This window comes from Chrysochloris asiatica, unplaced genomic scaffold (genome assembly GCF_000296735.1).
Source record: "Chrysochloris asiatica unplaced genomic scaffold, ChrAsi1.0 scaffold00120, whole genome shotgun sequence".
NCBI classification, from domain to species: Eukaryota; Metazoa; Chordata; class Mammalia; order Afrosoricida; family Chrysochloridae; genus Chrysochloris; species Chrysochloris asiatica.
In genome coordinates this window covers 6280437-6291430 of record NW_006408638.1, presented here as the reverse complement: position 1 = coordinate 6291430, position 10994 = coordinate 6280437, and the positions used below count along the sequence as shown (strand labels likewise).

At 38.5% G+C, this 10994-nt stretch overlaps 1 protein-coding gene and 1 pseudogene across 1 annotated transcript in view; one reads left to right on the top strand and one right to left on the bottom strand.

Annotated features, from left to right (window-relative positions):
* Nucleotides 1-10994, top strand: part of IMPG2 (interphotoreceptor matrix proteoglycan 2) — a 214031-nt gene that overhangs the window by 107447 nt on the left and 95590 nt on the right. The gene's annotated exons all lie outside the window — the stretch shown is intronic.
* LOC102840114 lies at nt 8662-10064 on the bottom strand (annotated as a pseudogene).

Genomic DNA, 10994 nt, shown 5'->3' with positions numbered 1-10994 from the left:
ATCATTAATATCCCATGCAAGGAAAATTTTGCTAATGGTAATAAAAAAATGACTGTAACAATACATTGGCAGAGAACTTCCAAAGGTTCAAGTCAGATTCATAATAGGATGTGGAATGAGGGATATCATTGCTGATGTCAGATGGGTCTTGACTAAAAGCAGAGAATACCAGAAAGATGTTTACGTGTGCTCTATTGACTATGCAAAGGCTTTCGATTGTGTGGATAATGACAAACTATGCACTGCATAGTTTAAAATGAATATTCCAGAACACTTCATTATGCTCATGAGGAACCTGTACGTAGATCAAGAGGCAGAACAAGGCAACACCAAATGGTTTAAAATTAGGAAAGTTGTGCATCAGGGTTGTATTTTTTCATGATACTTATTTAGTCTGTATGGTGAGCACATAATCTGAGAAACTGGATTATATGAAGAAAAATGTGGCATCAGGATAGGAGGAAGACTCATTTTACCACCTTTGATATGCAGATGATACAACCTTGCTTCCTGAAAGCGAAGAGGACTTAAAATACTGATGAAGGTCAAAGACCACAACTTTTGATGTAGGTTACACCTCAGTGTGAAGAAAACCAAAATCCTCACCACTGGACCAATAAACAACATTCTTATCAAAGGAGAAAAGATTGAAGTTGTCGAAGACTTTATTTTGCTAGTATCAACCATCAACACTCATGGAAGCAGCAGTCAAGAAATCAAATGCTGTATTGCATTAGGCAAATCTGCTTACAAGACATCTTTAAAGTGTTGAAGAGCAAAGAAATCAGTTTCAGAAGGTGTGACTGACTCAATCCATCGTATTTTCAATAACCTCATATGCATGTGAAAGTTGGACAATGAATAAGGAAATACATAAAAGAGTTAATTCATTTGAGCTATGGTTTTGGAGGTGAATATTAAAAGTACCATGGACTGCTAAAAGAACAAACCAATCTGTGTTGGAAAAAGTACAGCCAGATGGCCCCTGGAAACCAGGATGGCCAGATTTCGTCTCTCATACATTGGACATATTGTCAGGAGGGACCAGTCACTGGAGAAGGATATCATTGTTGGTAAAATGGAGTGTCAGAGAAAAAGAGGAAGACCCTCCTAATGAGATGGATTGGCACAGTGACAGCAGTGATGGGCTCAAATGTTGCAGCGATTGTAAAGTTGGCACAGGATTGGGCAGTGTTTCATTTGTTGTTAATAGTGTTGCTGTGAGTTGGCATCGACTTGATGGCACCCAACAAGAATAATAACCAGCAATGTAGCAGGGTCCCTGTCTATCCACATTCTTGCCAACATTTGTTGTTGTTTTTTTGAACTTTTTGTTATTAATGCTGGGGTGAGATGATATCTCATTGTTGTTTGATTTACATCTCACTAATGTGGAGATGCCAAACTTCATCTCTCATACTTTGGACATATTGTCAGAAGGGACCACTTGCTGGGGAAGGATATGATGTTTGGTAAGGTGGAAGGTCAGAGAAAAAGAGGAGAAAAAGAGGAAGATCCCCAATGAGATGGATTGGCTAAATGGCAGCATCGACAGACTCAAGCATGGCAACAGTAGTGAGGTTGGCCCAGGATCGGGCAGAGCTTCGTTCTGCTGTGTATAAGGTTGCTGTGCGTTGGTACCGACTCGATGCCACCTAACAACAACAGATGTGCAGTACTGATGTGGCATTGTGGGTTAATGCACTGGACTTCAAAGTCCAGGATTAATGTACTAGACTTCAAAGTCAGTTTGAACTGCAAGGTTGGCGGTTCAAGCTCTCCAGCCGATCCTTGGAAACCCTATACAGGGTCGCTATGGGCATTTAACAACAACAATAATGACTAATGATTGTAGAAATTTCTTTATACATTTGGTGGCCACCTGACTGTCATCTTTGGTGAAGACACTCTCTACTTCTAAGCTGGCTTTAATAATAGATTGCAATGATCATACAGAACACAGACACTACACTCAATGTTATGGGTTTATGAAGGTTATAAAGCTAACAGTTTATATTGCAGAATCAGAAAATGCTGAGGACTCAGTTGGTTCAGTCAGGACAACCTCTCAGCCATGAAAGGTGGGCCAAAAAGGCAGGCCTTTTTCTGGTCCTTAGCCTTTTAGCCACAGGCCTCTTGGCTACTGCACTGCTCTAGCAATGGCACAAAGCATTTTTCAGGCTGCTGATAAATGCTAAACTCATTCAACTCCACTACAAGCCTCAGTCCAAAGGCACTCTGCTCTAACTCTACGGGTCAGCAAATTTGATTCCCCCAAATTTAGTACAGGGAGGCACCCCACTCCTCAAACAAGCCTCTTGCTCAAAGGCACCCCGCTTTACTTACTCCCTGGGCCAGGAATTCCACTACGATGTCTCATGCTTTGGCTGTTGATTGTGCTGCTGCTGCTTCTTTGCTCCTCCTCTGGTGTCACAGCTTTCTGTTCTTGGGTTGAAGAGGTTCATTGTTCAGTGACCTCAGGGTCCAAAGGATGTGCCCCATTCCTGGCTCTTCTTTGTTGGTAGTGATATCCTCCCTTCTGCTTCTGGGATGGCTAATTTTATAACCATGTTAAAGTCTCAAGTTTTCAAAATTAGAATCATATCCCCTATGTATCTTCTTCCACCTTGTCTTACACAGACCCTTCAGGAAAAATTTGTTCGGTGGGAGTTTACAAAGACTCTGAATAGAAGTGACATTAAATAATTCACAGCACCATAGAAACTTTCTAGTTTCCAGATTTGGAAAATCACTTGTTGCTCAGTATACTTTCTGTAGCATCAGCAAACTTCTAAGTTGGCTTTGCAGAAGGGAAACTTGCCAATATAATATGTGTTCATATATTATATTGAACTGAAAGACTTTGTGAGTTGAGCTTGTTACTATTGAAACATCTATCCATGCAAAAATAAGTGATGAAGTGCTATCTCTGGCAAATAGGTGTGTGTTCACCTTTCAAAATGTCAAGAAAGTCTCATTGCCATGCCATTCTTTAAAAAGGATGGTATTTGTTTGAAATAAATGATCTCCTTTCTTAATTTAAACAGCCGAGTTGTTGAGCTTCACATTTTATGTTGCCTATTTTGTGTGGTACTGTCGAATCAACACAGAACTTTGGACCAAAAGGCCACCAGTTTAAACCCACCAGCTGTTCCTCGGAATCTCTATACAGGGTCGCTATAAGTTGGAACAGACTCTATGGCACTTAATAACAACAAAAACACTTATGACTTTCTCATTAAAAATTATAGTTTTCTTTTGAATTTTTATGAAATGAAAAGGAATTTGTTGTTGTTAGGGACCTTAGAGTTGATACCGACTCATAGCGACCCTATGTACAACACAATGAAACACTGCCCAGTGCTGGGCCAACCTCACAATTGTTGCCATGTTTGAGCCCACTGATGTTGCCACTTTGTCAGTCCATCTTGTTGGGGGTCTTCCTTTTTTTCTCTGACCCTCCACCTTACCAAACATAATATCCTTCTCCAGCAACTGGTCCCTCCTGATAATATGCAAGTATGAGAGATGAAGTTTGGCTATTCTGGCCTCCAAGGAGCATTCTGGTTGCACTTCTTCCAACACAGATCTGTTGGTTCTTTTGGTAGCCCATAGCACTTTCAATATTCTCCTCTAACACCATAACTCAAATGCATCAATTCTTCTATGGTCTTACTTATTCACTGTTCAGCTTTCACAGGCATATGAGGTTATTGAAAATACCATGGCTTGGGTCACATGCACCTTAGTCCTCAAGCTAATATCTTTGCTCTTCAACACTTTAAAAGGCTTTGTGCAGCAGATTTGCCTAATGCAACACGTCGTTTGATTTCTTGACTGCTGCTTCCATGAGTGTTGATAGTTGATCCAAGAAGAATGAAGTCCTGATGCCATGTTTTTCTTCATATAACACAGCTTCTCGGATTATTTGCTCAACATACAGGTTGAATAAGTATGGTGAAAGAGTACAACCCTGTCGCACATCTTTCTTAATTTTAAACCATTCAGCGTTCCCATGTTCTTGAACAACTGCCTCTTGGTCCATGTACAGTTTCCTCATGAGCAAAATAATTTAGCTTGTTGATATATTGGCATGGCATATATTATTTGAAATGTTTCTTTTTCATTGAGGATTTAGCCACTTCCCTAGACTGTCCTTGATAAAACTCAAATTCTTATGCATAGGTTAAAGGGCTTTAGCTACATGACTTGCAATTAAGAAAACAAAACAAAAATAGAATGTTTAGAATTTGTAAGAATGTAAATATGCTTGCTTTAGCTGTAAACATAGAAAGCTTTAACACACCTCTAGAAAGATCATTAAGAGGGAAAACAGTGAATTCCCTGATATGGTATGGTATGACTGTTTTCATGGTAACTAGTTTTATGAGGTACAGAACTTGGTATTGAGAAGTAGTATTATTACTTTTATGTGAATACATTAATTATTTTGGTACTAGAAAAAGAGGAAGAAAAGACACTTTTATTTATACATGATGAAATGTTCACATAGCTGACCTTTGATGATGTTGTTAAGTGCCATTGACTTGGTTCGGACTCATAGTGACACTATATAGAGTTTCTAAGGAACAACTGGTGGGTTTGAACTGCCAACCTTGTGGTTAGCGGTCCAGTGCTTTTCCTACAGCACCATCCCAGGACTCCTTTAAATAATAGGAAATGGACTCAGTTCTCCTCCTCCCCTATGTGTTTACCCAGGGTCTTATAGATCTGTGGGTATATGTTAACATATCATGAGCATAGACTGCCAAGTCTATTAACTCTAATTTCTCCTCTGGGAATTCTTTCTTTATGTGTCTTAAGGGTACCTTCATATATATGAAAGACTTAAAGAAATGTGGAAAAATAGTATATTAGAAAAAATCAATGGAATTATTCTGAGTTAGGAAAGAGTAGAAGAAAGTATGTTGTTGTTGTTGTTAGGTGCCATTGAGTCAGTTCTGACACATAGAAAGCCTCTGCAAGATGGAGAGAAACATTGCCCGGTCATGCATCATTCTCATGATTGTCATTATGTTTGAGCCATAACATGTCAGTCTGTCTCATTGAGAGGTTTCCTCTTTATCATTAACTCTCCATTTTCCTAAGTACGATGTCCTTCTCCAGGAACTGGTCCCTCTTGACAATACGTCCAAAGAACAAAAGTCGATGTCTTGCCATCCTCGCTTCTAAGGAGCTTTCTGGTTATACTTCTTCCAGGACAGATTTGTTTGTTCTTCTGGCAATTCATGGTACTTTCAATATTCTTTGCCAACACCATAATTCAAATGCATCAATTCTTCTCCTGTCTTCTTTATTCATTTGTCCAACTTTCACATGCATATGAGGTGATTGAAAATACCATGGCTTGGGTTAGGCACACCTCAGACCTCATACTGATATCTTTGCACTTGAACACTTTAAATAAATAACTCTTTTGTATCAGATTGGCCTAATTGATTGCTTGTTTGCTGCTTCCATGAGTATTGGTTGTGGAACTAAGCAAAATAAAGTCTTTCACAACTTCAATCTCTTCTCTGTTTATCATGATAAATTTATTGGTCGAGTTTTGAGTATTTTTGTTTTCTTTACATTGAGGTATAATTTACACTAACAGCTATCAAATAGAAACAGGAAATACAGTGAGATACATGATGTTACATTGTGGAGATTGCAATCAATGACATGAAACAAAACGTTTATGAGTTGTTGAGTTGAAAACTGATCCGTTCTCCAAACCTCCAAAATAATAATTTCAAAAAAATTGGATAGAAAAAAAAAAAGGATAATGGAATTTTCCACAAAGTTTTTGAATTTTCCTGGTTTCTCTGAATAAATAGGGGGACAGCGCTGGAACTGAGATAGCTCAGAAGACCCAGATCCTAGTTCTGATTTTTTTTCTCTATTTTTTGTGACCTTAGTCATTTTGTCTCTATGAATCTTAATTACTTATCTTTTAATAGAAGATTTTATTATCTTTTATAGGAGATGGACTACATGATTCTTAAGAGTACTTGTAGTTATAACATTTGATATTATTATGTTCACATATATGAACCCCCTTCTCAACACAAGATTTTATAAAACAAATTCTTATAAAGTACCTTAGCTATTGTTGAAGTCTGTTGTTTTATTCCCCACTCCTTCCATAATCTGGGACTTGAATTTTTTGTCTTCTCATTTATTTGGGATTGAACTCCTATGGCTCTCCAACTGAGTCATGGCTTCCAAGGAACTAGAGTAACTTAGTTCTAGGTAGAAATGTAAAGCAGCTTAGTGTGTCTATTTGGTGCTATGTTGTGTAGAAGTACCCTGCATACAGGTCAGTGAGCACAAAACACCTCCACTATACAGAGTTATATAATATTAAATCTGCTCCTGGTGATTACATACCCTCAAGATACTAAATATGCCAGAAATATGTCATAAATAGTCTCTCTGATTAGAACATAATTTTGCCTTACATACAAACCAAGTTTTACTATCTTATATTTACTTCTTACCCGGCAGATTTTTCATGAGGCTATTTCGTATCCAGAAGTCTTTCTCTTTCTTTATAAGTCATTTGCAGTTGTATCCAGTTAACTGAGGATGGCCATCAATTTAATCTTTCTTTTATAAACTCCTTTCTTTTTTCTCATATATTTCATTTCAACAGGCCCAGGCTAGGAGGCGCCTGGCTTCTTCCACTTTTGTTTTTATGATCAAAGTTACATTGCCAAAACTATTTGTTACTGTTGCACCATCCACTTTTCACCACTTGCATTTTTCCTTTCCATATTTCTTATTTCTAATTATGTTTAACCAGAATGATACTATTTTTTGTTCATTTTAAAAATATTAATTTTGATACCATTTTTGAGAGCCATTTGTATTTTATTAAAAATGATTTAATTGCATTTTGACAGATTTGAATCACAGTTGTACGGTTTTTTGGATGCATTGACTTACCAAGTGATGATATATGTATATAGCATAGCTCAGCCAGGATATCAATATTAATAGAATCGGTTGGTTCAATGGAGATTCATTGATGAAAGGTCTACTAATACAAGTGTTGGCAGCATTAGGGGATCACACCAGGGATATTGTGGTACGCAGAAACCAGCAACAGTGAGAAACTATTACAACCCCTAGTCTTATACAGAAAAGGGAAAGATATGCTATTTCCAGAGTCCAGTAAGAACTGAATATGGAATTGTAGAGGGGCTCAGCTAATGTTAGATATGAAGGGTGAGTAGGGGAGAAATAACCCAGCCCCTTCCTCCTGCTACTATTTGATCTTCTGCTTGTGTTTTCCATCTGTAAACTCAAACAGATGGCAGCTGGCAATAGAGTATGGGTGACTTAGTTCATAGGAGGCAGTATCCCAGGACACAGAGCAGAGAAGTGAAGCAGAGAAGTCTGAGATCTTAGTGACAAGTAAATAATAACTAGTATGTTGGTCCACTTAAAGTAGGAATTGTGGTGTAACTGAGTTCTAAAAGAGCAAATGGGTTTACATGACAGAGGGCTCTTAGTATAAAACAATGGATAAAACTACACTTATACAATGGCCTTTTATTATGATTACTTCTCTAGTAAATTTGTCACTAGAAGAAGTGACAACATAGCTGGTGATTTCTTACCTCATGTTCCTTTCCTGTGATTTAGAGAGTGTACTGTTCAAAACTTCCTCATATAGACTCTTTGTGTGTGTAGAAAAGCAATTTATTCCATTATAAGCACTTCTACAGTTATTCATGGAGAGAAACAGGCCTGCTGATTAAACAGGTCACCCAAAAGGGAGATGGCACCAAATTAGTGGTCAAAGACTAACTCCTAAAAAAAGGAACTCTTATCCAGGATTAATTTAATTTTAAAAACAAGTATTGTTGTTGTTAAGTGCTGTTGAGTCAGTTCCGACTCATAGTGACCCTGTATAGGGTTTCTGAGGAGCAGCTGGTGAGCTTGAACTGACAACCTTGCCATTCAAACTGACCTTGCAGTCCAGTGTGTTAACCCACAGCGCCATACCAGGACTTCAAAAACAAGTATATCAACTATCAATTCACTCTTCTCAATTTATTGGACAGTCTACCTGTGGTGTAACTGTCAGGTAAAAACATTTATTTTGACAGCTTGGTGGTCCCAAGTTAAAAATCAAAACCAAAAACAAAACCAACCATTTCACAGAAAGGAAAGAAATAATATGAAATCAGTGAAAGAAATATACTACAAGCAAACATATATGGGAAAATAGGAACATGTAGAATAAAGTTTTTATTTAACTGAAGGAATGGAGAGATTGGTATACTACATAGGAAAATGTGCATCATGGCGAGTCAGGTGTGAAGAGTTTAGAGTAGCAATCTGTATGACTCGAATCTCCCCTGTTTCCTGAATAAAAATGACATCTTGCAATATTATACTTCATGGCTCAGACACCTGCCTCCCTTGGCTCTATTCCTTTCCCTCTCTAGCCTTTACTGAAGTGCATCTGAAAAACTGGGGATTATAGCTTAAGAAGAAAAATAACCACACACATGCACTCCCTTTTCTGTGGCTACTTTAGTCCTGGGTTTGTTTCTAGAAAATTCCTGAAGAAAATTTAAATATAAGTCTGTGGCTTTGCTAAATCAAATGTCCCAATTAACATTTAGAAAACACCTGCTGTTCGGGCTAATAGCACTGTTGATGGTACTTATAGAGGGATAGCCAACTATAGTCTTGTCTCAAAACCAGTGTTAAAATTGATCTCTTGGTTGAGAGAAAAAAGGGGAGTCTAAAATCACAAGTACAGGCATATCTATGATCTTTGTCCTTCTGGATCCACACTCCCTTCAGGGTCTTCATCATTATAAATGCTCTCGGCCATCTGCCACACTTGCATGATATTATCTTCTGATACAGAACAAATCACCCAAGGTTCATTGGAATTTCAGGGGAAATCAGATATCTTGGCAGTGTGACCACCATGAATAAATAATAATTCTGGGAGCCCATCTTCTTCATCTTCTGGAGATTGTTCTCCAATTTTACTTAAATCCCAGACATTCAGCCTACCATCGGTACCACTGAAAACCAAAAAAGTTTAATTATGAGGTGACTACTGAACCTGGAATATTTCATCCTTATGTGATTCAAAGGAATGCAACTTGAGTTTCAGATTTCTTAGATCCCACAAAGCAACAGTCTTGTCAGCTGATATTGTGGCAAGAATGAATTCACTATAAGGATTGAAACAAAGGCAGTTCACTTCAGCAGTGCGATCATCAACTGAATGACTTGGTTTGGAAGGATTATTTGAACGAGTTTTCCAGATCATAAGTTTCTGATCATTAGCAACTGACCCAAACAGAGATTCATGGATCAGATGCCAAGAAACATCTTTCCTTCAAGGGCTGTGTGTCCATTAAAGACGGTCTTTGCATCCACTACTTTTCCTTCCTTTGGAACAGCACGGATGCGTCAGAGGCAGATGTATGGTCATCTGAAACACTAAGCAAGTGCCCACTGATATTGGGATTCCAAGAAAGCCCATAGCCTTCCTTTTGATGTCCACAGAGATGCGGGTCTGGGCTGTACTCTCCAGAAGGGTCTGGTTTAGAAGGGTGTGTCATGTAGTTAAAAACAAGAACATCACTGGATGGAGTCTTTGTTGCAATAATGCAAGGGTTATGGGGCATATAACGGGCCCTGTTTACTTCTCCCTCATGGGTAATCTTGATTTCTATTTCAGTATTTCCACTAACTGAGCCAAAACCTCTAAACTCTCCTTTCTCACTGTCATTGTGTGATGCATCAAACTGAGCATCATCATTAGGGAGCTGTACACTGGCTATCACAAGGTGGTTTTGTTCATCAGATGTGTATGTTCCCAGAACAAGTTGATGAATGCTGAAGTCTTTCCCTTCTGGTCTGGTTACATCTGGAAGCCACTGTGCAGTTAGCCTGGGCCAATTGAGGGCACGGGTCATCACCAAATCTTAAAGAAAATGGGTGTTCTTTTTCCATATTTTGTACTCCTCATTAATCACCTGTTCTTCCATGGCATCATCAAAGGCTGCTTCCTTGTTGGCCATGGTGGACAGGAAGGCAGGAGAGCTGGGAGGGAGCCCAGAGTCCAGCATTGTGGTGTAAGAGATAGGGGTGGGGAGAGGCAGTGGGCGCTCTCTCAACACATGTGGCCTCGATCGTCATATAGATTCTTTATAGCAAGAAAGAGAAGGTATATGGGCAAAACATAAAAGACCAATTTGACCATGATGTTGAGCTGAATTAATTGCTCTATTGACCAGTAATTTCAATTTTATTCCATGGCCTTAGACTAAAATCTAGTAAGTAATATTAAACTTGTATGTTTTTCTTAAAAACAGAATGTATTAGGTTTGAGAATGTAGATCAGTGAAAAATTATTACCACTGATATGGATTTAATTTGATTGCAACTAACAAACATAATAGGAGGGAAAGGAGGTGACAATCAGAATTTGCAATAAAGAGCATCCCTCCCATAACACTCTACTATGTGGGTTTCAGTGATTCATTACCATGGCCACACAGAACTCATACTCAGTTGTTGGGTTTGTTAGGAAAGTTAACAGGTTATAATTCAGGGACAGAAATGTTCAGGGCACAGTTCTTCTAGTCAGGACAGACTTTACTATGCCGTGCTCACAGGTAATCCTCTTTCTTTCCCTTGATCCCTTGGCCTGGCCTCTGTTCTGCCCTAGCAATATTACAAAGTTCTTTTAAGACTACTGGTAAGTGCCCGCAGGACACACCACTCCCTTTCAACCCTTACATACCTCCTTGTGTCTTCACCTGTCATTATCATTCTTCTGCCAACCTCCCTTTTCTTGTATATTGGAAGAAATGAAGGAAATAAAAGAGCTGAACAGAAAATTGCAAATGGCAGCATGAGAAGACAAAGCCAAGTATTATAATAAAATGTGCAAAAGATCTGGAGTTAGAAAACCAAAAGGGAAAATCATGCTCAGCTTTTCTCAAGCT